The 27497-nt window shown below is 47.4% G+C and overlaps 1 pseudogene; it reads right to left on the reverse strand.

The window, feature by feature from the left end:
* Positions 1 to 1981: 1981 nt before the first annotated feature.
* On the reverse strand, positions 1982 to 16485 carry LOC146200793 (uncharacterized; annotated as a pseudogene).
* Positions 16486 to 27497: the final 11012 nt, after the last annotated feature.

Genomic DNA, 27497 nt, shown 5'->3' on the forward strand with positions numbered 1-27497 from the left:
AGTTAGCAGCAAGTTGAAGCGAGGCTCGGCTCATGGGCGGCATCTGTGGTAGTGTCAGGGGCTGACACGCTGTAGCTGGCCTTGGAAGAAAAGACTGAACCGGTGCGACGGGCACAGTTCCTTGAGGGAGAGTTACAGGCACAGAGGCGGCGGAGCAATCCATGGGACAAGCCGAATTCGTTCCATCCGAAGACGAAGCAGACTTGGGGCATGTAGGCGTTGATGATTGCATGGACGTGGATGCTGCGTCAGGTTGTAACACAGCCGAAATCCGCACCGCTGTCGTCGGCGGAGCAGAATCCATGCAGGCGCGTAGTCCAGCCTCGCTCAGCAACGCCGAGCTAGGCCTAGCCTGCGCCTGAGGGATCCGGTTGGACTTTCTTATTTGAGAAAGGGCCCACCGAGCAGAAATTGGCTCCACAGTGGCGTCTTCGGCATTCGTTCTGACGGAGGGAACTGTCCTACCCACACAAAATGACAGGAAATAGACGAAACAAGATAAAAACACAGAGCTCTAAGCGGACACGTATCAGCTCAGGCGCTTCTTTCACGTCCCCAGGAGCGGGAGTTTGGCCGCGGTTGGCAGCTACCGCCTCGCGAGTTGACGGCGCGAATTCGGGCCCCTGTTTTTGCGCAGCTGTGCTTGGCGGCGCGCCAAAGGTTACGCTAAAGGTCAATGGTAGCTACCGTCTCGCTACGCGAAGGGCTGAAAAGTGAAAGTAGTATTGCTTTCGAGGGTCTTTAGCGAGGGTCTTTAGCGACTAAAGTAGTGAAAGGCGAAAGCCTGAGGTCTAATCTTGTCTAGCGTTCCTGCGATCTCCAAACCTACACTTGAGCGCGCCAAGGAATGCCACGCGACAGGAGCGATGGCGTACCATCCAAACGCACACTTATCAGAGAAAGTGAGGCAGATACTGCGCCTTTCCTCCAGAAGTCTCATCTTGTCTAGCGTTCCTGCCATCTGCGATCCCACACTTGAACGTGCGCCAAGGAACGCCACGCGACAGCCGCCGCAAAAGTGAGACACACTTTGTCCACGACAGTATGTTGTTGTTGTGGCTGTAGGAAGAAGGAAAAGAAAATGCACGGGCCTGCTACTGGCTCTGTCGCTGAGCCACCCCCGCTGCCTGATTGATTGATTTATAGGAAGGGAAAGGCGCGGTAACTGTCTCACTTGTTTTCTGTGGACACTTCAACCGCGCCGTAAGGGAAGGGAGGGAGGGAGTGAAAGTGGAAAGAGAGAAGGAGGAGCCGTAGTGGAGGGCTACGGTGTAATTTCGACCCCCTAGGGATCTTTAACGTGCGCTCGCATCGCACAGCACACGGACGCCTCTTCGTTTCGCCTCCATCAAAACGCAGCCGCCGAGGTCGGGTTCGAACCCGGGTACTCCGGCACAGTGGCCGGGCATCACCTCCGCTGCCTCGTGCAGACAGAAGAGAAGCAGTGATTTATTTATAGGAAGGGAAAAGCGCGGTAAATGTCTCACTTGTTTTCTGTGGACACCGCAACCGCGCCGTAAGAGAAGGGAGGAAGGTGGGAGTGAAAGTAGAAAGAGAGAAAGCGGAGCCGTAGTGGAGGGCTACGAAGTCATTTCGACCACCTGGGGATCTTTATCGTGCGCTGACATCGCACAGCACGGCCATCGGCCATACCATGCTGAATACGCCGGTTCTCGTCCGATCAGACAGAAGAGAAAATAGAGAAGAAAAGGAAGAGGGAAAGAAAGACGCGCGCCGCAACAGCAGCCACCGTCCACCACCGAAGCGGTGGCGGGTGCAATGACGGCCTACAACAGATAAAAATTCAGTGGCAGGCTAGCCCCCGCCGCAAGCGGCGGTGACCTACCTGCCCCTGAGCCATTAAAGGATTTCGCCTTAAAAACACACTGTATGTGACAACAAAGAATCGTTTAACGTTTAACTGAATATCATTATTTCACACACAAGGCAGTTTGAAAACCTCATTAGTTTACTACTGCTTCTAGCACTGCCTCTTTAGGTCACTTAGTCTACGCAGCAGTGCTTCTTCCTCACTAAGTCCCGTCCGAGTTATCGGTACATACGTGCTGCCACTGGACGTCTTTTATTGTCGCAGCATCGTCCGGCAGCAGGCAAGAATAAATTTCTCCCACCACTCCACAGACCGCAGTTCAAGGTAGATCAGCTGTCTGAAGCTTTTCTTAGGCTGCTAGAACTGTTTTCTATCAGCATACTTGTGGCTGACAATTTCCTGTTGAAATCGCTGTGGGCTTTCGATAATGCCCGATTATCCCTGAATGGTGTCCGAATATATGGCCTGAGGAGATAGGCTGCATTTCCAAGCAGGTGGTAGGTGTCTTCCTTGCATACTACGGAGAGGTTCCTTAAAAGCGACGACAGATTAAATATTCGAGAATCATTAATTTTGCTCTACCATCCAATGCACGTGTCGACAAAACGTCTTTTGCAGTCACAGACTGCTTGAAGGAATAATGACACATATTGGTGCCTGTCGCAATAGGTGGATTCCACCTTGTTTGGTGGCACTGTATTTTAACATGAACCATCTAGGCATCCAGCCACTCTCGGCATTCCAGACACCTTGTGGGAAGGGAAATAATGTTGAAGTCAGATACAAGCACAAATGCTGCGTAGTAGAAACGTACAGGGGAGGGGGGGTGAAAAGTTCCCAGGCCACAGGGTCTGCTTCTGAGCAGTATAGTCAGGCAGCTACGACGACCCCAAATCTCAAAATACATGTGGAGGGTAGAAGAAGCATTATTCTAACCTCTGAGATTATTTATAGCTTTATTGGGATCTCACGTGCCATAATATGCTGACCAGAAGCAAAACCTGAGGCCTAGGAACTTTTGACTCCCCTGTACATAACTGGGCTGCACAGTTTTATACAAATTCTGAATACCAATCTTCTCAATTTCACAAGATAGCTTCTTCATGTCAGAAGGAAACGTCACCCCAGATGGACCCATAGTGAGGATAAAGTCGGCCATCCTGATCAGGTTTTTGTGCACTGAGCTAGCTGATAGATCAAAACGGCTTGCAACTTCCCTTATACTTGTTTTGTTGGCCTCATACCTACAAATAGAACAAGACAATATTCTGCAGAAAAAAAATAAATGTCAGCCTATATTTCAGTTATTGTCTTTTTATGCTGCTTAGTATAGCCCAATAGAGTTTTGTTTTTATCTTTCAGCACTGTTTTGCAATTCTAAAAACATTGAAGTTTAATTTCCCAATTAGTAAAGCACGAGGCATCATTTTGCTTCTAAAAACACCATTGTGTACATTAAAAGAATGATAAACCTCTCAACAAACTTTATACACTGATTGAATGTACTCGATATTATGCCGCAGACCAGTAAAAACAAGACGAACGAAAAGTAGTCCGATAAATAAATTCCAAGCGGCATTCTTCAGGAATATGCAAATGGGACGGCAGGCATAAGCAGTTGATCAACCCAAGCTTTTCAGGTACATCGCGGTTTGGCTGCAGCTTATATCCCATAATAATTACACTCGTACCTTGGAACGTTAGATCCCTGCCTCCGAACAGCACAAGGAACATTCCAGACGGGATGCAGCCAGCGTATCGCTAATTTATCAAGTCCGCTGAACGGATGCTTCAGCGACGAGTCAATAAAAACAAATATTAAGCGTCACGATGATCGTGCACAGCCAGCAAAATGCATAAAAAAAAGTCTCAGCTCACCAGATGAAAGCCAGCAGGTGAGTTTCTGCAGACTTCGGAGGCACGGGCACGCAGGTGAAGCTGCAAACCTTGCGATCAGTTGCTGCGCCACAGCTCGCGACCGTCGAAAATGGTGCCTGCGAAGCTGGAGAACATGTGATTTCCCAAAAATGCCCTGCTTCTGGCGCACGAGCCCAACTGGAGCCGTACGATCCCAGGCAGCACACCAACATCGCACCAACCCCGGCCCAACATCGACAAAAATTGGTACCAACATTGGCGTAACACTGGTTTTTTGAGAAATTACTACAATTTTATATATTGGTCTGGCTTATATGCCAACATTGCACCTGTCTTGGCACTGCCAACATAGGCTATCAGCTGGCCGTGCCCCTAGTGTCAGGTATTGGCATGCCACTAGTATTCATTGGCACATTTTGCATTGGCAATAAACCGGCCGTGCCGTTAGTATCACATATTGGTATTTATTGGCACGCAACAAGTATTCATCGGCACACGTGGCACTGGCCCTGCCACTGTTAAGCCACCTTTAGCCATGCAGTTATTTCACCCTTGTCCTTACTGCTGCCATTTGCTTAACTGTCACTCTGACAATTGTGGCTTTCTTATGCAGTCATTTCCCAATACCACCTTGCATGTCATCTCCCTAGCCATAAAAACCATGCAATTAAATGAGGCACGCAAAATATTTTCCGAAAACGTTTTATTGAGAGCTCATATACATGTACATGCCACAAGGACATCAGAGGGCCAAAATGCAGTGCGGGAGGCATTCGGCACAGGGCTAATATGGGAGAGGCTAGTAGGTGTAATTGGAAACAGGGCACTAAACAGCACAAGACCAGGTAGTGCAGGTAGAGGTGATGGGGTGCAGTGTGCATTGCTCATGATGAAAGGGGCTGGACAAGTTGAGCAGGGTTGATGTACTATAGCCTTCGTAGTGCAAGAGGTGTTGCAGGAATAGCAGGCTGAGCATGGGTGCATTCCAGCGCAGTGTCCACCATGGATGGAAAATGGCAGTGGACTGTGTTGAGCATGATAGTTGGCAGTGAAGGGTCAATGGATCAAGTGATGAGGTTGAGAGGGCGGGGGAAGCGCATGGCCCAGGTAGTAAGCTGGGCACCCCGCAGGAAACAACCATTCAGGAACAGTTTGTTGAGGAGATTGGCCCGTGGGTGTTACAAATGGCATCTGCACAGGAGACAAGCATATATCACCATAAGATCTAAACTCACCTTCTCAACACTTATTCTAACACATATTTGAAGTCTGGGTGCTCTATACGATTGAGCACAAAATACAGAACCCCGCTATAGTAAAACCTGATATAGTAAAGTGAAACTGAAGTCCCAGTTCATCTTCCATAGGCAACTGTACATTTTCCCCCTTTATAGTGAAGATTTTTTGGTAAAAATAAGGTTAAAGTGGTTCTGGCCATGGCGACAACTACCGCGCACTACCTAGAGTCGCGAGGCCAAGACTTTTTGTATTTGAAAACAGAACAATAACCCCGAGTGTTCGTTTAGGCGGCTTTACTACTAGCCGTAGCAGCAGTCAGAAGAAGCCTACATTACAGAAGCCTTGGAGCCGTGAGGAAAAGCGCGTAGCGCGAAGAAGAAAAAAAAAAGTAAAGCTGTCTGCAAACATAGCAAGGAGGCGGCGTGTTCCATTCAGAAAGTAAAGGAGTAAAAGTGCAGCACGAAATAGGAAAGGGAAAGAAATGGGACAACATTCACTGCAATCTGCAGTACAAATCATGAGGCAGTGGTGACAGAAAGTGGAGGTGCAGCGAGTAAGGTCTTACAGCACTTGAGTGCCATGCGAATTTATCATTTATTGCCTTTTAAAAGACAGAAAGAGCAAAAAGAGACACCATGCTCATGCAAGGCTTTAGTTTTCACATGAAATCGAACTTGGTTGCATTCGTAATCACGTCTTCATGCTTCAGAGGCACTTCCACAAGATGTAGAGAAATTTTATAATGAAAAAATCACACGAAGAGATGATAAAAGCGAGATGGAAGGTATTTAGGTTTTTTTTTCATTAAGCAACAAGACGTGTTCAGTAAGTGCCTATTTACCTACTAGACAGCACTTTCAGGACCATGTCATCACAGGCCACTGATACAGTAAAGACCATAATATAGTAAATATTTTCGCTGGCCTCAGTGGCTTTACTATAAAGGGGTTCTACTGTATATATTGAACGCCTATTGCCACACATTCATCTTTTAGAGCACTTTGCGACAGGTTTCTGGGCCTGCAAGGGCATGCAGCATCTTATGACGTAGGGATAATAAACATATATGCAAAATAATATCCATTCCAGATACAAAAGAAAAGATATTTGGAAGAAAAAATCTGCTTCCGGCAAACCGATCACTTCAGGTGGATGCTTTGTGTTCATATAGAATTACAGTTCCTGAAAATATGACGGTTCAGGCTCCGAACGTTCTATGTTTAAAAACTTCTTAAACATTCCTGTAATAAAGAATATGGATTACTAAGCATGCAAAACTGGATATTAAAGAACACATTAAAGAATATTTTTCTGGAGTACACCAGTTACAGGCACGCATACATTACTGCGGCCAGAATGAAGAAATAATTGCCCTGACAGAATCAATCCAGTTATCTTCAATCAGCTAACTGTGTACATCGCAGATATTCTCTAGGCTGCGCACGCATATAATATTCTCAAGATAACTGTACCATTTCAAGTTCCAGCTTTTTAGTTTTTCACAGCTTTATTGCTTGCTGCATTCTACTATATACAATTGCCTTACTTGTAATGTACCAAGGAATAGTTTTCATACAGTGCTCATTATAAATTAAAGACACCAGAACAACATGTACACAAATAAGAAAAGAAGAACGGGACAGAGCGGCATTCACAACTGATTTATTGTGCAGAATAAAGTACATATATATCTCACTGCCGGCATATGCGCAAGGAACCCATTCAGCGTCATGTAGTTTAAGATAAGATATGTTCAAGAAGCCCATGCCTCATACCATAGCCTCTTTCTCTGAGAAATCATTTCTTGAACATAGCTTATCTTAAACTACAAGATGCTGAATGTGTTCCTTGCGCATGTGCCGGCAGTGAGATATATATGTACTTTGTTCTGCACAATAAATCAGTTGTGAGTGGAACTCTGTCCCGTTCTTTTCTTGTGTGCGTGCATTGTTTTGGCGCCTTCAGTTTATAATAAATAAACACGAACAAGCCCAACAAGAAGTTCTAGTAATCATACAGTGCATGCTTGTTCAGCTAAAATTATTACAGTCAGCCTGCAATGAGCAATTGAGCAAGTACTAGAAATTTACTTTGCATAGGCAGGAAAATGTTATGCTAGATCTGAGTACAATGATATCGTACTTCCTTATCAGCTAGCAGCCTACCAGGTATGTATTTTCCCTCATCACAGCTAATCATATGGCCATACCATCGGCAACCTTCCACGTGCAAGATTATATTCAGTTAGGCATACATGGGTGATTTTATATCCAGGTACCAGGTGTGGTGCTCGGGCATCTGATTTCTTCAAACCAATTCATAGTAGTTGTTGGTATAGAGAATAGTAAACTGCCTGAATATCTGAGGCCAAATATTATTTCATTGCTTAGGCACACCTTAAAATACAATGCATGATGTGACTATGGGATATCATAAAAAACGATACATCTAGCATGACAGTGATTTTTCACTTTCACCCTATCACAAGTTTCTTGAAAAACCAATTTATTCCTGAGCTGAAAAGTTGTTTCGCACACATTTTATATTTCAGTATCTATAAAATGTTGATATTTTGCGAATATATTTTAAAATCAAAATTTCTTAACAGCCTCACAAATTATTTTTTTTTCAAAAATGGACAATATTTTGTACTTAAATTAAAAATAAGATTGTGTCTGGAGAAATAGTATTGTTTGCAGAACAAAACAGCACATACGCAAAAAAACACCAATATCGCTCAAATTTAATGTGCAATACACGAACTGAGAGTTCACCTAAAATTACAAGTACAATAGCCTTGTGTACATGGACTCGACAGCACCGGGTTGACTCAGCGTTGAGTAAGCAAGGTCATCATTCTCGACACTGCTGATGTCTACATGAACTCGCTTTCTAGTGAGTAAGTATCGTAGCAGAGCGTAGCATCGAGATTCGAAGTTATTGTGCAAGTTCTTACCCGTATTTGATCCCATTGAATTTTACTATCGAGAGCTTCGATTATTTTTTATCGTTGATGAGCGCTAAAAAGCATTCATTTCGAGTGACGCTCGTCGCCGCTCCAGAGGCTTTTTCATATCCCAGAGTTCCCCACAACTATACTCCCTGACTGGACAGCGTCTACATGCATAACTAGACTCCCTGACTGGACAGCGTCTACATGCCTTTAGATAAGCGGGTCAAGCGAATTAACCTAACCCCTGAAATCGAGTTAACGCGACCCGCTCCGCCGCCTATTTTACTTGACCAGACTGTGTATACATGAACCCCACAACTGATTTTTCAGTCGACAGACGTACTCGACGCAATTATGCCGAGTTCATTTGTACAGGGGTGGAACGCACGTGTAACAAACAAGTAACAATGCTGCTAAGAATCCAATCTGCTTTCTTCTGGCTCATTCAGTTTTACAAAAAATAGCTTGTCTGACAAAGGAGGATATTTGGAGTTAAGCAGCTAAGCAACACAAGATCCATATGCTTGCTCTACCGCATGACCCCTCAGTGCACTTACAGTTGCAATTTGCTTGGTCATGTGGCAGTTCACTAAACCGTCTGACTAGATATGACAATAAAAAAAAATATCGGGGGATCATTTCTACTTTTATTAAGACATGCAAAAGCTTTTTTTGTTGTTGACATAGCATTCAGAGACTGCGGGAGTTTGGCAGTTTTATACGTCTTGTTTCGTTTGGCAGTTGCAAGGGGATGTAGAGAAAGAAATATGAGTAAGGAATATAATGGGTGACAACATCCCGAAATGAAACTAATGAACCAATGATGCACACTGCGTATCTTAAATGGCGTCACTGGTAACATCAAACACAGAAAAGCGTCCTTGAGTATGACAAATTTGAAGCCCAGGAGGTGAGTTGATTGTGAGCAGGTAGTTAGAAAAGGGCAGTCTCCCTGAGAGGTAGGCGGCAAGATCACTGTCATCCATTATGGGGAAAGCCCTGCAAGCATGCAGGCAAAGGTGCACATATATAAGAGCAATAAATGCACAAGGAATGCACGCCTGAATGAGCAGCTGCACTGATAATTTCCTTTTGTCTTTCAGCCCACCCCTCCTGCACTGTAAGCAAGTCTGCTCTGTTTTCCGAACACAGAAGCATATGCAAAAACAAACAGAATGTTCTCTAAAATTTACAAAATTTGAACGAGTATTGCATGATGATCTTTCTGCAAATGTCTTGCTCTAGGGTTACAGAATAAATTCATTGCAGCTGCGAATAAAGCGAGTTGGGAGCTAATGGCGAATCTCAATGGCTTGGGGAGAAAATTATTTAAAATTGTCACTTTGAGCAAAGTAAATAGCCTGGTGTAGATCAAAGTAATATTACATCTACATGGCTGAAGCCAGTGCAGGCAACCAGAAATGTACAAGCAGTCAGTAACTGCATGTCTGTATGAACAAATACATACAGTGCAGGCAGCAGTAATGAAGGGAGAGTGGAAGGCAAATAGCCTGAGCAATACTGAATGGCTTTCTTCTCTGCAACCTCAATACAGGCTTCCTGCAAATTCTTGAATTGCAAGCATAATCAAGTATGCTAAATATTCCATCACTTAAAGCACCTGCACTCCCGTGTTACGCAAATGACAACTGCTTCGTAAGTTCACAAGCTATGTCTGTTATTGTGCTATTACACCACAGGTTCACTCAATCATGCCTCAAATTGAAATAGTGACGTACTGTTGAAATAAAGCAATGAAATATAGCACCAGCTATTAAAGCACTGCCAGGGACATGAAGGATATTATTTTCTGCATACTGGTGGGCAAGACTTCTGAACAAGTAAGCCTTGAGCTAAAAAGCCAGAAAAAGTCATATAGCATGCAATCATATAGCAAAACGCCAGCAGAGCATTTGAAGCCATTATATAATTCAAAACAAAGGCAATGTTTCCTTACACACAGCATGTTTCATGGCAAGGCTCGCACAGTTGTTGACAGGTTTGCAGCACCAAAATGTTGACGATGTTGTCCGCCTCACATTCAAGCAGCACCCCTTTGATGGCAGATGATTGCTTGTGCAAAAGCAGTGCGATGTTACAAAGCAGCTGGACTGCGGGCGTTATAGAGCAAAGAGCCCTAAATGTAAGGAAAGAAAGTCTCCAATAAATCGATGCCTCTAAATCATGATAACAGCATACCACGGCTCTTCTCTGTTTAGTTAATCTATAATTTCAATTGAAAGCTGTCTCAAAAAACGGACTAATTGCAACTCTATGTTACACATGGTACAACATAGCTGTGCCAGGGCGGTGGGGCGATCAGTTAGCATAACGACCGGAAAATGCATACTGATGTTTCATGCAGTCTTGATGCTGCAGCAAAGTGTCATGGTACGAAGAACAAAATTCAAAGCAGGCACGGGCGCCAAACGTGTGCTACACAACCGACGCGACTAGAGGTGTGCAAGGGCATAAATTTTGAGACCGACCCGGGCCTCATGCTACAAACCCGAACCTGGCCTGGAACTGAAATTGCCTGAGCCCACCCAGCGCTCACACTTAAGGCTCCGGCCCTGCTGGAGATGCTATAACAGACCAGTTGCAAAACCTACAAGTCGGCTTCCCGGTGAGGCAGGAATTCGTGCACAGTGGCGACAGAACCTGATTCAGGGATAATAGGTGCAGTACATGCATCTACCACAGTCCGCGCTGCTTGGGATGCAGTTCCCCACGCACAGGCCATTGTCAGAGAAAGGTTTTTGGGCATTCTTAACGCTGGAATAAAGGGGGGCTCGGTGTCACCCTAGGGGTGAAGAAAGAAAATTTAGAAAAGGGACACTAACCGGAGAGGGTAATAGTGGGGCGACAATGCGCACGCGAATAATACTGTGACGAATGGGCAAGAGGTGCGGGAATTATCCTACCCGTCAGGCGGTGTACTAGCACTGTACCCAACTATTACCCCAAAGTCTATGCCGCCATTGTGCAGGAATGTCTGCCGCACCGGGAATCTGAGGTGTAGATTTTGCAACTGATCTATTGCAACTGAAGCAACGATACAGAAAGAAAAAAATAGGCGACAATTCCTGGCGATGCATCGCGCGACGACGACACCAACGCCTGTCGCTGCCGCTGGTGCACATCGCACAGAGCGAAGGACCTGAGCGACAGAGACGCGTTTTCAGCCTTGCTTTGTTAGCGCCGCCTCCTCGTTTGGTAAATGAGTACAGTTACGCTGTATCCAATTTCTTGCACTAAACAGCAACACTGATGAAATTTCTTGAAAAGCGTCGAGCCCCCCCTCCCCCCCCCAAAAAAAAATGGTCCCAGCGCAGCGGCGTGCTACTATACTGCGATGCAGACATGATTTAAAGCAGTGGCGTTTTTCTTCAACTTTAGAAAATTAGCAATATCTAGCCACACTAGCATTTTTTGTTTTGCAATACTACCCTACCAAGCTTTCACTAAACCGTCTCGATCTCGATGCGCTCATATATGCACGGATCAGACGAAATGAGCGTCTGCAGGATTTTCGCTCATACCGGACTAGGGAAACAAACTTTGCATGCAAAAAAAAAATGAAACAACTAAGGTGATTACCCCGAAGCCTTTTGCGATTGGCTGCTTCGCGAGCTGGTTCCAGCATCATGAGCGATTTTCTAAAAACCCAGAACCTGGGCGACAACGCCGAGCGGCAATGCTTTAGCGGTCCTCAGCACACTGCACATCGTGCTGCCGCGCGACTCATGCGGTTAGCGTTTTATTGCACCAGACACGAGAAAATATGTTTTTTGCCCGGACTTCGCCGACTCCGCCCGAAGTCACCCGAGGGAACCCGAGCGGCCGAGCCACGCAATGGCTATACGCCGTTCCAGCCACTGTAACGCCGTGAATATCCGTAGTTGTCTTTTAGGGCTACGATGCCACGCAGTTGATTACTTTAGAAAATCAGTACTCTGCAAAACAGTAACGGTTTAACTTGAAATAAGCTGCAAAATGACCGGCATCAAGTCGCGCACACTTGAGAACCACTTTTGAAAAGTTAACAACGTAAGAAATATGCTAAAAGAAGACAAATCTCCCTAGCACATGGCTTACGCAGCCTGCAGCAACAATGAAATGTAAGACAACGCTTGTAATTAAAAAAATGCTCAATCTAAGAGGCTAATATTTTGCTCCAATATACACAAACGCTTTATGAAATCTGAATGAAAAAATTTGAAAACTTACATGGAATATTTCTTGAAGAAAGAAGCATTTTCCGTGCGCGGTGCCACCGAACGTCGAGCCGAGCGAACGAGTGGCCGTTGGATGGACGAAAGAACGGAGCGCCCTCTTTGAAACAAATACAACTGTCGCCGTCATGCCGGCTAAGCGATTGTCGCGTCATCCTTCCAGCTTTTTAGTAATCGCCTTTTCAGCAGCAGCAGCATAGATGCGCTCTGCGGCTGATCATCTATGTAGGGCTCTGTGCCTGCAGCGAAGCGCGTCGTCGCCCTGGAGAGACGCCTAGCTGTTTTGTTTCTAACACCCAAACCTGTTCAAGTTGTATTTTGTGAATGCTGTGTTCTACTACGAATAGTTTGCTCACTTTTAGCATACCAACGAAAATTCTTTCATACAATAGTGCTCAATCGAGTGGAATATTTCAATCACCCTGAAATGAGGATTTGAAGCAAGTTTGTTGAAAATTATTGAGCTAAGCATCTCAGTACCACGACTTGCCACCTCTTTATAAGCTAGTTGCATACGATGCTTACATTTTTTCTCATATATCCGCTCCATCAGCATCATTCTATCTGCTCAATTAGTCGTTTGTTGGCCCGATTCATTAGGGGCTTGTTTCTTTCTCACAGTTTAGTTTATTGCGTATATTTTATTCGCCAAGAAAATGCGGTAAAAGCACATTTCTCTATGCAACCTGTTATGAGAGCCCGGAAATGTCTGAAAGAAGTCTCCAGTCTGTTAGCGCTCGTGTTTTTATTACTGCGCAATTCCTTCCCCTGGGCGGCGGCCGTCCGCCCCTTGGACCCTGAGTGGTGCGTCGACCCGTCCACCGCTTTGGCGCACCTGCGTGGATTTCAACGCGCGCATGCAACCTCGGACCTTGCTCGCATCGCATGCGGTGAGAGAGTGCGATCCGGGGAACGACAGGAGTGCGAAGTGCGCGAGGACGGGATTGAGCGGTGCGTCAGCACGGAGAGCAGGCGCTGGAAAACTATGCGAACGAGCGTGTGCGAAACAAAGATCTGTAATTGTAATCCAGTTGTTAATAGACCCATTGTACATTTTCGTATTTTATTTGTGTTTCCAGTCTTTTCTTTCACATTTTGTTTTCGTTCTAATGCGAACAACTCATTTTACATGTGGGTAATCTTCTCTCCATACACAATATTGGTTAAAAAGAAAAACTCCCTTCCCCGCGCACGCCTGTACCTGTTCTACCATGAAGGTAGTTAGAGAATAATAAGCTTTGATACCGTATTAAGCTTAATTGTAAAACAACGACTGCTTTATTTAGTTTTTGAACTCTACAGTTATTCCTCCTTGCCATTTGTAGGGAAAGCATTGTAATGCAGTGACCGACGACGGATTCGCGAAATTGGGGGTGTGAATAAAAGCGGAGAAACGTTACAGTCTTCTTTTTTTCGCACTTGTGCAAAAAAAAAATAATCCAGAAATTCAATAATTATGCTATCAATGCACTTGCATGGCGTCCAATCAAATGTTGCTCTGCTGAGCTGCCGTTCTTGTATACTGGCTGTTACACGAAGCTATTTTGATTTCCTATTAAATTCAGTGTGACAAAGCCCCACGCGGATATATTTCGCGTTTCAAGTTCTTGTGAAATGTGGAAGCCGGTCCGTCGCCGTGCCCCGGGCGACTCTAGCTGGCTCTGCGATCATTTTTGCCACGGCAGTGATTTGAATATTCGCGGCTTGTTTAGCAAATAACTGGCGTTCTCGTTTGCCGAATGAGTGTTTCAAGATAATCACAGAGCATTTACCAGTACCGTATGTGTGCGATATTCCATCAGTGATTAATGCGCCATGGTCATTGCAGTCGTATTTTTTATTATACACGTGTGGAATGGTCTATTCTCGCAAAGCCTAAGACGTAGGTTACGCTAGCTCTACGTATATCAAATAGGTATATGAAAGAAATAGAGCCTTAAAGTATAGCGGCTGACGCATTGCGTCGTAAATTCTTGCCCGGGCGGCGGCCGTGTGCACCTTGAACCACACGTGGAGCGTCAGGGCCTGCGTCTTGGATTGCATCGCGCAGCGTGTGACCCGACAACCCTACCTGCAGATCGCATCCACTCGGGCAAGTCGGCGCCGCTGTTGCTGGCGCCATGCCTCCATGTTTTTCTTCCTTTGTTTGTGATGTTTTCAATGCACCTAGCAAGCAGCGAACAGAGCGTTCATATTTCGGTGCGAGTGAGTGCCATCAGTGGACTGGAACAGAAGTGCGCGGTGTGTCGTCAACAAGGGCGGACGCTTGAGAAAAAACAAATGTGCGAACGAGTGCGATGAAGAAAAGTGAAACTGTAACCCAGTTATTTGTTTCAGTATAACCTTAATATTATTCATACTGAGATTGTACGTGCAGTGTTTTCTCTTCATTTTTTTTCTAATACTTCCCATCTTAGAGCGACAACGAAGCAGGAAGCGTCGATACGATTTGCCATATGTGGGAACGTCCATGCATGTGCGGACCGACGTTTAATTTACCGCTCAATAACCCAGCTTTAATTTAGATCACCATTGTTAAATCGTTTAAGAGAAAGTATGTGCTGCGATGCTTCGTATTTGTATAGCTTAAACGGCCTAGTGTATTTTTAAAGTTTATTTCGATGGAAGCGCGCTCGCCATAGTCGATCTGAGTCACGTACGAGCCTTAATATGCCGATGCTTATCGCTCATTTTTTGCATCGCACTGCATGCGTGTCCTGCGGTAATCGTCTGTTTGAAGCCGCTGTTGTTAAACCTAATACACTCGTGGGTAAAGAAATTTGCTACAACTTTTGGAATTCTCTTCACCCAGAGCAGCAGGAATCGGCACGGGAGCAGCTATGAAAGAACCTAGACCATTGCCGAAGAGAATACAAAAAATAGCAACCATTGCCTACGCACTATATATGACATGCCGTTTTGATTCTTTCTAATCTACCGGTCGGCGTGGAGCTATTTATCGCCGCCGCCGCCCTGACGGACCAGCAAACGGTGGTGAACTTATTGATATTTGATGCCGTTGACCGATTGTCGGTCTCATTCAAATTCGTCACAGTATACATTTGGATTGATTACAGTGCCAGCTTAAGTCAATGAAGATCTAGTGTAAAAGAACACGGTGTAATCCCAAGCAACATCAACACCAGCTAGGTGGGATTCAAGCAAACGCGACTGAAACTAGCACCGCGGAACTATTACTGTTTAGACACAAGATTTCCGAAGTATTTAAAATTGCAAAGGTAACTTGAAAACATCGATTATAACAGCACAGTTAACGACTCCAAGTATTAAACGAGCCTGCCAACCGCAAAAGCACGCTAATGCGGTTTCCCACGGAATATTTCCACCACATACTAATTTGCACATTATATTGACCAGTAGGTGAAATAGACAAGACAATGTTGACTGAAGTGTGTGCTAATGCATTTGGCGGGACATGGTAACAGAATTGACAGTATTGTCCAGCATATGCCATATATTAGCCAACGTCAGTGGAGTAATGGCTAACGCTGTTCGATATAGCCATCCTTATGAAAGGGCAATGCCAATACTGTTGATATGTAAGGTATGCCAGTGTATATCTGACATTGGCGGGCCATTGTAACAGAGCTCACATTATTGTCCAGCATCTGTCGAATATTGGCCAACATCAGTGGACTGACGGCTAATGCCGTCCGTAATAGCCATCCTTACCTCATGGCAGCGCCAACACCGGTGATACGCCGGATATCCAGGCCCATCATTGCCATCCTCGTATAATGGTACCACCGATATTGTCAGGGCGTCGGATATGACGGGCCAATGTTGTTATCAATATAAATAGGTACGAACAATATTGGTTACCAATGGAATCCTCAGGGCCAGTGTTGGATGTGTTATAGAATGGCACAACCAATACCAGCCATAAGATGGCAGCGCTGGGCCTACATAGGGCTGATCTCTGCCAACTCACTGACAATATTGGCGCGGGCTCTTGTGCTGCCTGGGATACCTTATTAATATAAACAGCGCGAACACGAAGACAAAGGACAAGATACAAGAAAGCCACAGTACAAGTGCTAATAATGAATAAGTACCAACTCGCCCAACAAAGTATCTTGGTACGATACCTTGTCGTCCAAGTACTGCCGAACGACGTCTTCGACGAAGCCTGCCACCTTAGGCCTCTTGACGGGCAGGCGAAACAACGCGTCGAATGTCCTCCTATACACCGCAGCTTCACACTCACTGTCTGTTTCGGATGAGTCGTCACTGCTTAACTCCGAACTTGCATCGTCTGTATCGGCACTGTCACTTCCATAGAGCAAAATTAGCGCCGCACGGCGAGACGCAGCGTCCATGTCGTCCATCGCTTTGCGAAGCACCGCGACGGTGTGAAGCGGAGCTGCCGCAGCCGGTCGTGACGTGAAACGGAAGCGGGTACAACATCACGCTGGCTTCCGGCCAAACCTTCCGATTCCGACAGAGCAAATATTGTCGCTCCAGGGAGCGATCCGGGATCGACGCGAGATCCCGATCTACCATTGGAACAGACAACTCGCACTCCCGTTGTCCTGGCCAGAGCAGAAAAACCCTGCTCCGTATCTGCCATTGGAATTCAACATTAAAAAACTGTGACACTGGAAGACATATAGCACATATAATATGGTGAGGCTACCAAAAAAAATATATAATATATTATGCCTCTGCCCGTGCCTTTAGGTATAACGGGCTTAAACCAATAGAAAAATGAATAGAGATTTCCCCAATAAAGAATTTGCATTAAAAAAAAGGAAAAACATATCTACTATCCAGCCCAGCCGCCGTCACGGGAACGGGCCAGCTCATAGCGGATTTATTTCGTTAGATGGTTTCACTGTGGTTGGGGCGCGTTCTACATGTATTTTGCCGGTAATATTTTGTTGAGATGGTTTTCAGGGTCGGAGAAGGGTCCGTCGAAAAGGCCAAGCTTTTGCCGTGTAGAGGGGGCTGGTGGTACTGGGCTTGTATTGTGTCCGGATGTTGTTCCTTGGGGAGATGGTCGGTGGATGGCTTGAGTACCTGTTAATTCTTAATGCAGAATAAATTAGAGGCCCCCCACCCCTTAATTTTGTTCCCAGGTGATTTTCCCCCTCCCTTCGTTTACCCTTTCCCTCCCTTTGAGTTCTCTTCCTTCCCTTTTTCTACCTGATTGGTTGGTGGTTCTGAGCCCCGGGGCTGCTGGGAAGACTCGTTTTGTTGGAGGAAATAGGGCAAGGCGAGGTGAGGGAAAGCCAGCTGCTAGGGGCCCCCCGTTGAAGGTGATGGAGATGTAGGAAGAGGGTGGGAAAGGGAGAGAGTTTGAGGATAATAAGACGGAAGGAGGGAATAGGGGGTAGACGAGCCGTACGTGAAAGTGCTGGAAGGTATATATAGTGGCTGCACAGCAACCATAATTCTGCATTAAGAAAGTATCACAATACCCATAAAGAAAGGTGTTAGGCAAGGAGACAGAATCTCCCCAGTACTATTCACAGCTTGCTTAGAGGAAGATTTCAGAGACTTGGAATGGGAGCAGTTAGGGATAAGGGTAGATGGAGAATACCTCAGTAATCTGCGATTTTCTGATAACATTGCCTTGCTAAGCAACTCGGGGATGAACTGCAAACAATTATTGATGACCTAGCCAGGAAAAGTAGAAAGGTAGGCTTGAAAATCAATGTGCAAAAGACTAAGGTAATGTTCAACAGCCTTGGGAAGGAAGAGTAGTTTACATTAGGTAGCGAAGTACTGGAAGTAGTAGGCGATTATGTCTACTTAGGACAGGTAGTAACCGCAGATCCGGACCATGAAAAGGAAATAACAAGAAGAATAAGATTGGGGTGGAGCGCATTTGGCAAGCACTCGCAGATTATGACTAGCAGCTTACCGATATCGCTCAAGAGGAAAGTATACAACTGTTGCATCTTACCTGTGCTCACCTATGGGGCTGAAATGTCGAGGCTAACCAAGAGAGTTCTACTTAAGTTGAGGACAACCCAGAGGACTATGGAACGAAAAATAGTAGGGGTAACATTAAGAGATAGGAAGCGTGCAGAGTGGGTCAGGGAAATAACTCAAGTTACCGTGGAAATTAAGAAAGCGAAATGGACATGGGCAGGACATGTAGTGCGAAGAGAGGATAACCGATGGTCGCTTAGGGTAACAAATTGGATTCCAAGAGAAGGAGAGCGTAGCAGGGGGCGGCATTTTAATCCAGTTGTATGTGCTTGTGTGTCTGCCTGTTATATGCCACTGAGTTGCCCATTCTTTGTGCATCTGTGTACGGAGTGGTTTTGACATATTGTTTTCTGATTGGGGTGTGGATTTGTGTGCCATGTTTGGCTGCCTCTTTAGCTGCTTCGTCTGCTAATGCGTTGCCAATTATTCCGGTGTGTGTTTGACACAGTGTATTGTGATATTGTGGTTTTGAGATGCTTGTGTGAAGGTTGTTTTGATATTGTGGATGAGTGGGTTAGTGTTTGTTGGGTTTTTTAGACGTTTGAGTATTGATTAGCTGCCTGTGAGAATAGCTATTGTTCTGTAATGGGTATTGTTTGCGTAGCATATTGCCTGTATGATGGCATTGGTTTAGGCTTCAAAGGTAGAATCTAATTCGGTAGCTTGAATTGTTTTGTTTCCGTTAGTTGGTGTTTGAAATTTAGATTTGCTATTGCTGATCCGGATCCGGACTGTGAGCCGTCCTAGTATATTTAAAGGTCGGCGGACGTTGGATTTGTGCGCTGTAGTTAATTGTGTATAATTTTACAGGATGTGTAAGCCGAATGTCTGTCTTGTGTGCTATGTTGTTAGAGATGAGGAGGCTTCGTGTTGGTATGATTTGTTATGTAGATTTTTGTAGAGTGTGTTCTCCCGTTCAATGGTGAGGTGTATGGAGTGCATGTTTGATAGGATTGGGAGGGCCGAATTTGTACTGTTCTGAATGCTTTTTTTTTTATTTTGGTGAGTGGAATTCTTTGAATTGTTTGTAGTTTTCTAAGAATTATTGAGCTAGGTGTGTAAAAAATTGGGGCGGAATAAACGATTAGTCTTTCTGTGGCGCGGATGTAGATGTCTCGAAGGTGTGATGGTTTCATGCTCCATGTATGTCCTGTGAATCTAGCAATAATTAAAGTGATTGTGAAGACCTTATGTTGTATGTCGTTTAGGTGTGGTAGAAATGATAGTTTGGATTCGAATGCTATGCCTAGTATTTTAACAGTTGTTTTATGGGCTAGTGTTTCAGAGGTTGTGCTTTGTGTCGAGAATGTGTGTTTTGGTCTATACCTGTGGTGGAGTGTTGTTTGTGTGTGTTAGGTTGCAGAGAGGAGCACAGGTTACTGGCCATAGCTTAGAGGTGGTTGTTCTTGGCTTACTGCCAGAGGGCTTCTTGCCTTGCGTGAAGTTGACGGAGGGTGGGGCAGGTTCTGCTGCCCATGGCCCAGGCAGCACAAGAGCCCGGGCCAATATTGTCAGTGAGTTGGCAGAGATCAGCTCTATCTAGGCCCAGCGCTGCCATCTTATGGCTGGTTTTGGTAGTGCCATTCTATAACACGTCCAACACCGGCCCTGAGGATTTCATTGGTAATTATTATTGTCCGTACCTATTTATAATGATAACCACATTGGCCCGTCATATCCGATGCTCTCATAATATCGGTGGTACCATTATACGAGGATGGCAATGATGGGCCTGGATATCCGGCGTATCACCGGTGTTGGCGCTGCCATGAGAGAAGGATGGCTATAACGGACAGCATTAGCCGTCCGTCCATTGATGTCGGCCAATATTCGACATATGCTGGACAATAACGTGAGCTCTGTTACAATGGCCCTTCAATGTCAGATATACACTGGCATACCTTACATATCAACGGTATTGGCATTGCCCTTTCATAAGGATGGCTACATCGAACAGCATTAGCCATTACTCCACTGACGTTGGCTAATATATGCCATATGCTGGACAATACTGTCAGTTCTCTTACCATGTCCCGCCAGATGCTTTGGCATACACTTTAGTCAACATTGTCTTGTCTATTTTCACCTACTGGTCAATATTAGATGCAAATTAGCATGTGGCTGGAAATATTCCGTGGGAAACCGCATTAGCGTGCTTTTGCGGTTGGCAGGATCATTTAATACTTGGAGTCGTTAACTGTGCTGTTATAATCGACGTTTTCAAGTTACCTTTCCAATTTTAAATACCTCGGAAATCTCGTGTCTATATATTTATAGTTCCGCTGCGCTGGTTTCCGTCGTGTTTGCTTTAATCCCACCTAGCTGTTGTTGATGTTGCTTGGGATTACACCATGTTCTTTTACACTAGATCTTCATTGACTTAAGCTGGCACAGTAATCAATCCGCATGTATACTGTGACGAATTTGGATGAGACCGACGATCGGTCAACGGCGTCAAATATCAGTAAGTTCACCACCGTTTGCTGGTCCGTCAGGGCGGCGGCAGCGATAAATAGCTCCACGCCGACCGGTAGATTAGAAAGAATCAAAACGGCATGTCATATATAGTGCACAGGCAATGGTTGCTATTTTTTGTATTCTATTCGGCAATGGTCTAGGTTATTCCATGGCTGCTCTCGTGGCGATTCCTGCTGCTCTGGGAGAAGAGAATTCCAAAAGTTTTAGCAAATTTCTTTGCCCCCGAGTGTATTATTTTTAACAACAGTGGCTTCAAACAGACGATTACCGCAGGACACGCATGCAGTGCGATGCAAAACATGAGCGATAAGCGTCGGCCTATTAAGGCTCGTACGTGACTCAGATCGACTATGGCGAGCGCGCTTCCATCGAAATGCACTTTAAAAATACACTAGGCCGTTTAAGCTATACGAATACGAAGCATCGCAGCACATACTTTTGCTTAAACGATTTAACAATGGTGATCTAAATTAAAGCTGGGTTATTGAGCGGTAAATTAAACGTCGGTCCGCACATGCACGGACGTTCCCACATGTGGCAAATCGTATCGACGCTTCCTGCTTCGTTGTCGCTCTAAGAAGTGAAGTATTAGAAAAAACATGGAGAGAAAACACTGCACGTACAATCTCAGTATGAATAATATTAAGGTTATGCTTAAACAAATAACTGGGTTACAGTTTCACGTTTCTTCATCGCACTCGTTCGCACATTTGTTTTTTCTCAAGCGTCCACCCTTGTTGACGACACACCGCACACTTCAGTTCCAGTCCACTGATGGCACTCACTCGCGCCGAAATATAGACGCCCTGTTCGTAGCTTGCTATGTGCATTGAAAACATCACAAACAAAGGAAGAAAAACTTGGAGGCATGGCGCCAGCAACAGCGGCGCCGACTTGCCCGAGTGGATGCGCTCTGCAGGTGGGGTTGTCGCGTTACACGCTGCGCGATGCAATCCAAGACCCAGGCCCTGACGCTCCACGTGTGGTTCAAGGTGCCCACGGCCGCCACCCGGGCGGGAATTTACGACGCAACGCGTCAGCCGCTATACTTTAAGGCTCTATTTCTTTCATATACCTATTTGACATACGCAGAGCTAGCGTAACGTACGTCTTAGGCTTTGCAAGACTAGACCATCGCGTACGTGTACAATCAAAAGTACGACTGCAATGACCGTGGCGCATTATTCACTGATGGAATATCGCACACATACGGTACTGGTAAATGCTCTATGATTATCTTGAAGCACTCCTTCGGCAAACGAGTGCGACAGTTATTTGCTAAACAAGTCGAGAATATTCAAATCACTGCAGTGGTAAAAATGATCGCAGAGCCAGCTAGAGTCACCCGCGGCAAGGCGACGGGCCGGCTTCCACATTTCACAAGAACTTGAAACGCGAAAGATATCCGTGTGAGGCTTTGTCACACTGAATTTCATAGGAAATCAAAATAGCTTCGTGTAGCAGCCAGTATACAAGAACGGCAGCTCAGCAGAACATTTGATTCGACGCTACGCAAGTGCATTGATAGCATAATTTTTGAATTTCTGGATTATTTTTTTTTCACAAGTGCGAAAAAAAGAAGTCTGTAACGTTTCTCCGCTTTAATTCACACCTCCAAATTCGCGATTCCGTCGTCGTTCACTGCAATACAATGCTTGCGCTGCATATGGCAAGAAGGAATAGCTGTAGAGTTCAAAAACTAAATAAAGCAGTCGTTGTTTTACAATTAAGCTTAATTCGTTATCAAAGCTTATTTATTCTATAACTACCTCCGTGGTGGAAGAGTTACAGGCGTGCGCGGGGAAGGTATCTTTGTTTTTTTTTTTACAAAGATTGTGTATGGAGAGAAGATAACCACATGTAAACTGACTTGTTCGCAATAGAACGAAAAAAAATTGTGAAAGAAAAGACTGGAAACACAAACAAAATACGAAAAGGTACAATGGGTATATTAACAACTGGATTACAATAACACATCTTTGTTTCGCACACGCTCGCTCGCACAGTTTTCCAGCGCCTGCTCTCCGTGCTGACGCACCGCTCAATGCCGTCCTCGCGCACTTCGCACTCCTGTCGTGCAGTCGCAAAATTCTGGCAGCAAATCGCAAAAGGCTTTTGGGGTACTCACCCTCATTTTTTTTGTTTTGTTTTTTTTCATGCAAAGTTTGTTTCCCTAGACCAGTGTGAGCGAAAATCCTGCAGACGCTCACTTCGTCTGATCCGTGCATATTTAAGCGCATCGAGACGGTTTAGTAGAAGCTTGGTAGGGTAGTATTGCAAAACAAAAATGGGCTAGTGTGGCTAGATATTGCTAATTTTCGAAAGTTGCAGGAAAACGCCACTGCTTTCAATCATGTCTGCATCGCAGTGCAGCAGCACGACGCAGAGCTGGGATCATTTTTTTTAGGGGGGGGGGGGGGGGGCTCGACGCTTTTCAAGAAATTTCATCAGTGTTGCTGTTTAGTGCAAGAAACTGGATATAGCGTAACTGTACTCATTTACCAAACGAAGAGGTGGCGCTAACAAAGCAAGGCTGGAAACGCGTCTCTGTCGCTGGGGTCCTTCGCTCTGTGCGATGTGCACCAGCAGCAGCGACAGGCGTTGGCGTCGTCACGCGATGCATCGCCAGGGATTGTCGCCAGTAATTTTATGCTGTCTTCGGCAGGTAGAGGAGAACTCGACAGGTTCCGCAAGTTGAGAAAGTAGGAGACGATGATCCAATGATGTTCAACGAGGATGTATATTTAGATGAGGAAAATAGTATACACTGACAAACTGTAAATCACAGTAACAAGAGTCACACAGAAAACTGTAACTTAAAACAAAATAGACTCTCACACAGAGAAGTCACTCTACAAGCCCTTACTTTTCTACCGAGCATTTCGGTTAAAGCCTAGGGACTGTACATACGTGCTAAGCACGGAGCCTCAATCTTGACTGCCAAACATGGTACGAGGACCGCGTTTTGATGACAAACATCAACAAAGACCCGAAAATAAAGCAGCCAATCAAATTATTGAAAATATGCCACAACCCCCGTGGGTTGGGAATAATCTTGGACCCAGGTCCCTAATTACGCCAAATAAAAAATTACCGACGATTACGTTACTTCCTAATGCGAAATTTGAGCGCACCAAATAAGCTGTTTCCCCTTTTCGATAGATTGAGGCAAAGAAATCGAGCAACACATGTATGCGCTATCACAGAATATATTTTTTATTTTTCACACATATTCCTTTAACAAAGACTCCCTTCTCGGCGGCGGCGATGAGCTTCTGCTTCAGCCTCGCTTACACCTGGTTGCTCTCGACGGTGGCGATGAGCCTCCGCTTCGGCGGTGCGAACGGCAGGGTCTTCTCGACGGCGGCGATGAGCTTCTGCTTCAGCCTCGCTTACTGCTATGGATTCTGGCGGCGACGGCGCTGGGCCTCTGCTCTGGCAGCTCGTTGAGCAGCAGCAGCAGCAGCAGCAGCAGCAGCAGCAGCAGCAGCAGCAGCAGCAGCAGCAGCAGCAGCAGCAGCAGCAGCAGCAGCAGCAGCAGCAGCAGCAGCAGCAGCAGCAGCAGCAGCAGCAGCAGCAGCAGCAGCAGCAGCAGCAGCAGCAGCAGCAGCAGCAGCAGCAGCAGCAGCAGCAGCAGCAGCAGCAGCAGCAGCAGCAGCAGCAGCAGCAGCAGCAGCAGCAGCAGCAGCAGCAGCAGCAGCAGCAGCAGCAGCAGCAGCAGCAGCAGCAGCAGCAGCAGCAGCAGCAGCAGCAGCAGCAGCAGCAGCAGCAGCAGCAGCAGCAGCAGCAGCAGCAGCAGCAGCAGCAGCAGCAGCAGCAGCAGCAGCAGCAGCAGCAGCAGCAGCAGCAGCAGCAGCAGCAGCAGCAGCAGCAGCAGCAGCAGCAGCAGCAGCAGCAGCAGCAGCAGCAGCAGCAGCAGCAGCAGCAGCAGCAGCAGCAGCAGCAGCAGCAGCAGCAGCAGCAGCAGCAGCAGCAGCAGCAGCAGCAGCAGCAGCAGCAGCAGCAGCAGCAGCAGCAGCAGCAGCAGCAGCAGCAGCAGCAGCAGCAGCAGCAGCAGCAGCAGCAGCAGCAGCAGCAGCAGCAGCAGCAGCAGCAGCAGCAGCAGCAGCAGCAGCAGCAGCAGCAGCAGCAGCAGCAGCAGCAGCAGCAGCAGCAGCAGCAGCAGCAGCAGCAGCAGCAGCAGCAGCAGCAGCAGCAGCAGCAGCAGCAGCAGCAGCAGCAGCAGCAGCAGCAGCAGCAGCAGCAGCAGCAGCAGCAGCAGCAGCAGCAGCAGCAGCAGCAGCAGCAGCAGCAGCAGCAGCAGCAGCAGCAGCAGCAGCAGCAGCAGCAGCAGCAGCAGCAGCAGCAGCAGCAGCAGCAGCAGCAGCAGCAGCAGCAGCAGCAGCAGCAGCAGCAGCAGCAGCAGCAGCAGCAGCAGCAGCAGCAGCAGCAGCAGCAGCAGCAGCAGCAGCAGCAGCAGCAGCAGCAGCAGCAGCAGCAGCAGCAGCAGCAGCAGCAGCAGCAGCAGCAGCAGCAGCAGCAGCAGCAGCAGCAGCAGCAGCAGCAGCAGCAGCAGCAGCAGCAGCAGCAGCAGCAGCAGCAGCAGCAGCAGCAGCAGCAGCAGCAGCAGCAGCAGCAGCAGCAGCAGCAGCAGCAGCAGCAGCAGCAGCAGCAGCAGCAGCAGCAGCAGCAGCAGCAGCAGCAGCAGCAGCAGCAGCAGCAGCAGCAGCAGCAGCAGCAGCAGCAGCAGCAGCAGCAGCAGCAGCAGCAGCAGCAGCAGCAGCAGCAGCAGCAGCAGCAGCAGCAGCAGCAGCAGCAGCAGCAGCAGCAGCAGCAGCAGCAGCAGCAGCAGCAGCAGCAGCAGCAGCAGCAGCAGCAGCAGCAGCAGCAGCAGCAGCAGCAGCAGCAGCAGCAGCAGCAGCAGCAGCAGCAGCAGCAGCAGCAGCAGCAGCAGCAGCAGCAGCAGCAGCAGCAGCAGCAGCAGCGGCAGCGGCAGCGGCGGCAGCAGCAGCAGCAGCAGACGGAGGACTTCCACCGGTCGTCTCGCTCATGGCTCAGAAAGAACTGGCAGATAATTTCGCAGTGGCGAACGGCAGCGGCAATTTCGGCTCGGGCGGTGCACATATACAGATCCGCCGCCACCGATCTGGCTCTCTGATTGCCACCGCACAGGGGTTGCATTGGAGGAGGAGCGAAGAAAGGAATTAAGTTCGAGCCGGCGCTTTGACAACCGGAGACTCGCAGGAAGAGGGGGGAAGGGGGCCGGCGTGTACACCCAGCGGCAAACAATGGGGGCCGGAGCGCGCGCAGCAAGCGGACAACGCGATAAAGGGAGGAGGGAAGAGATAGCAGCGACTGACTGATGCTGCTGACGCCGATAGTGAGTCAACCCCAGCTGCGGAGTTGGTCTCAGGGACAACGCCGCCGATGCCGACGCAAACAACATGATACCCTCGCTTCCGCAGCGCCAAGAACCAGGTCTAGCCGTGGGAAGGTGGTCACATATTCGTCGACGTGCCAGGGCCTATGTGAAATAACCGGCGCGTCGGCAACTGAAGAGCACCCTATCCGCCACACAGGAACAGGGGGGGGGGACCCTCCCTTCCTCTTTCTGCATGGCGGCGACGGTGTTCTATGCAGTCACGTTATCTTGACTCTCTAGCGGCGTCAGCGGCATCCAGCGGTATCAGTCGGTCGCTGCTAGCGCTGGGGGGTGAAAGGGGGGCGGAGCTGGTTACGAGGCCGACGCCGACGCGAAACCCAGGAACGGACGCCAAAGAGCTGCGCTCTAAAATACAACATTCAAAACACACTCTCTCCACTCGCTGGTCCCCAAATCCTCTCACACGGCCCCTGTCTTTCCTTCCTCTCCCCGGCGTGTTTGCGACGCGACCTTGCAGCTGACGCCTTTGTGAAAGAAATGCCGCGTGGGATCTGGAGACTAGGCCACCCAGCCGTCCCGTTCGAGGAAAGGGGGGGGGGGGGGGCACTGTCCCAGAGCAGTGTACAGTCGCCGTTGCTCGCATCCGATGTCTGGCGACACAGCGGGAGGCCGCTGGGCTGATTCCCTACTTGGGAGGGCCAAGGGTTGCGCCTATTGTTGCCTTCTGCAGGGCATTTAGTGAGCGTTTGTGGCAGTGCAAAAGGCTTCATTAACGGCGTCTCTCTGCACCCATGCTTGGCTCCACGGCGGGAGATCGCTGGACGAGCCGGCCGTAAAGTGGTTCGCAGAAGCGTGCCGCTGTTGTTCCCGGGTGATAAGGACGCGTCTGCCGTTCGCTTCTTGGCGACGCCTCGGGGCGAAGGGACGAAACAAACCAAGCCTCGCGCGCGCCCGCGCCCAAGAAGAGGGGAGAAAAGGAGAAAAAAACAACAGCGCTCGCTCCTTGGCCTCGGCGCGTGGGGGGTTCGACCGCCAGCTCGACTCCACGTGCGAGTGGCTTTTCACTGCGGCCTTACACGTCCCTCCTAAGAGGGTAAATGAGCTTGGAATCCGGTCATTTACACACACACACACACACACACACACACACACACACACACACACACACACACACACAAGAAAAACACAGGCCGCCACACTCTTCTTCAGGCGACCATTTCGCCAGGCTACAGCGCCCCTAAATCTGCCCCCACTGAGGAAACCCGTACACTCGAAGTCGGGAAATAAAACCAATACAATTCAACGACACTGAAAACACGAAATTTCTTCATGACAGCATGCCAAATCTTGCATTGCGTACAGCAGTGTGCCCTATATTTGCTTTGCATGAGGCACCCCCATGTAAAGACATACAAAAAAATTGCACTACAAGAGCACGTGTAGGCTATACAGAGTTCGCCCTAGCCCCAGTGTCAGCACAAAAGCACTCCTCCGTGGCGCACAGTTGTAGTACGCGTCACACATCACATAACACGGCGCGTGACGGGAACACTCACGCCACTG

This window comes from Amblyomma maculatum, chromosome 2 (genome assembly GCF_055883805.1).
Source record: "Amblyomma maculatum isolate TAMU_Amacu chromosome 2, ASM5588380v1, whole genome shotgun sequence".
NCBI lineage: Eukaryota > Metazoa > Arthropoda > Arachnida > Ixodida > Ixodidae > Amblyomma > Amblyomma maculatum.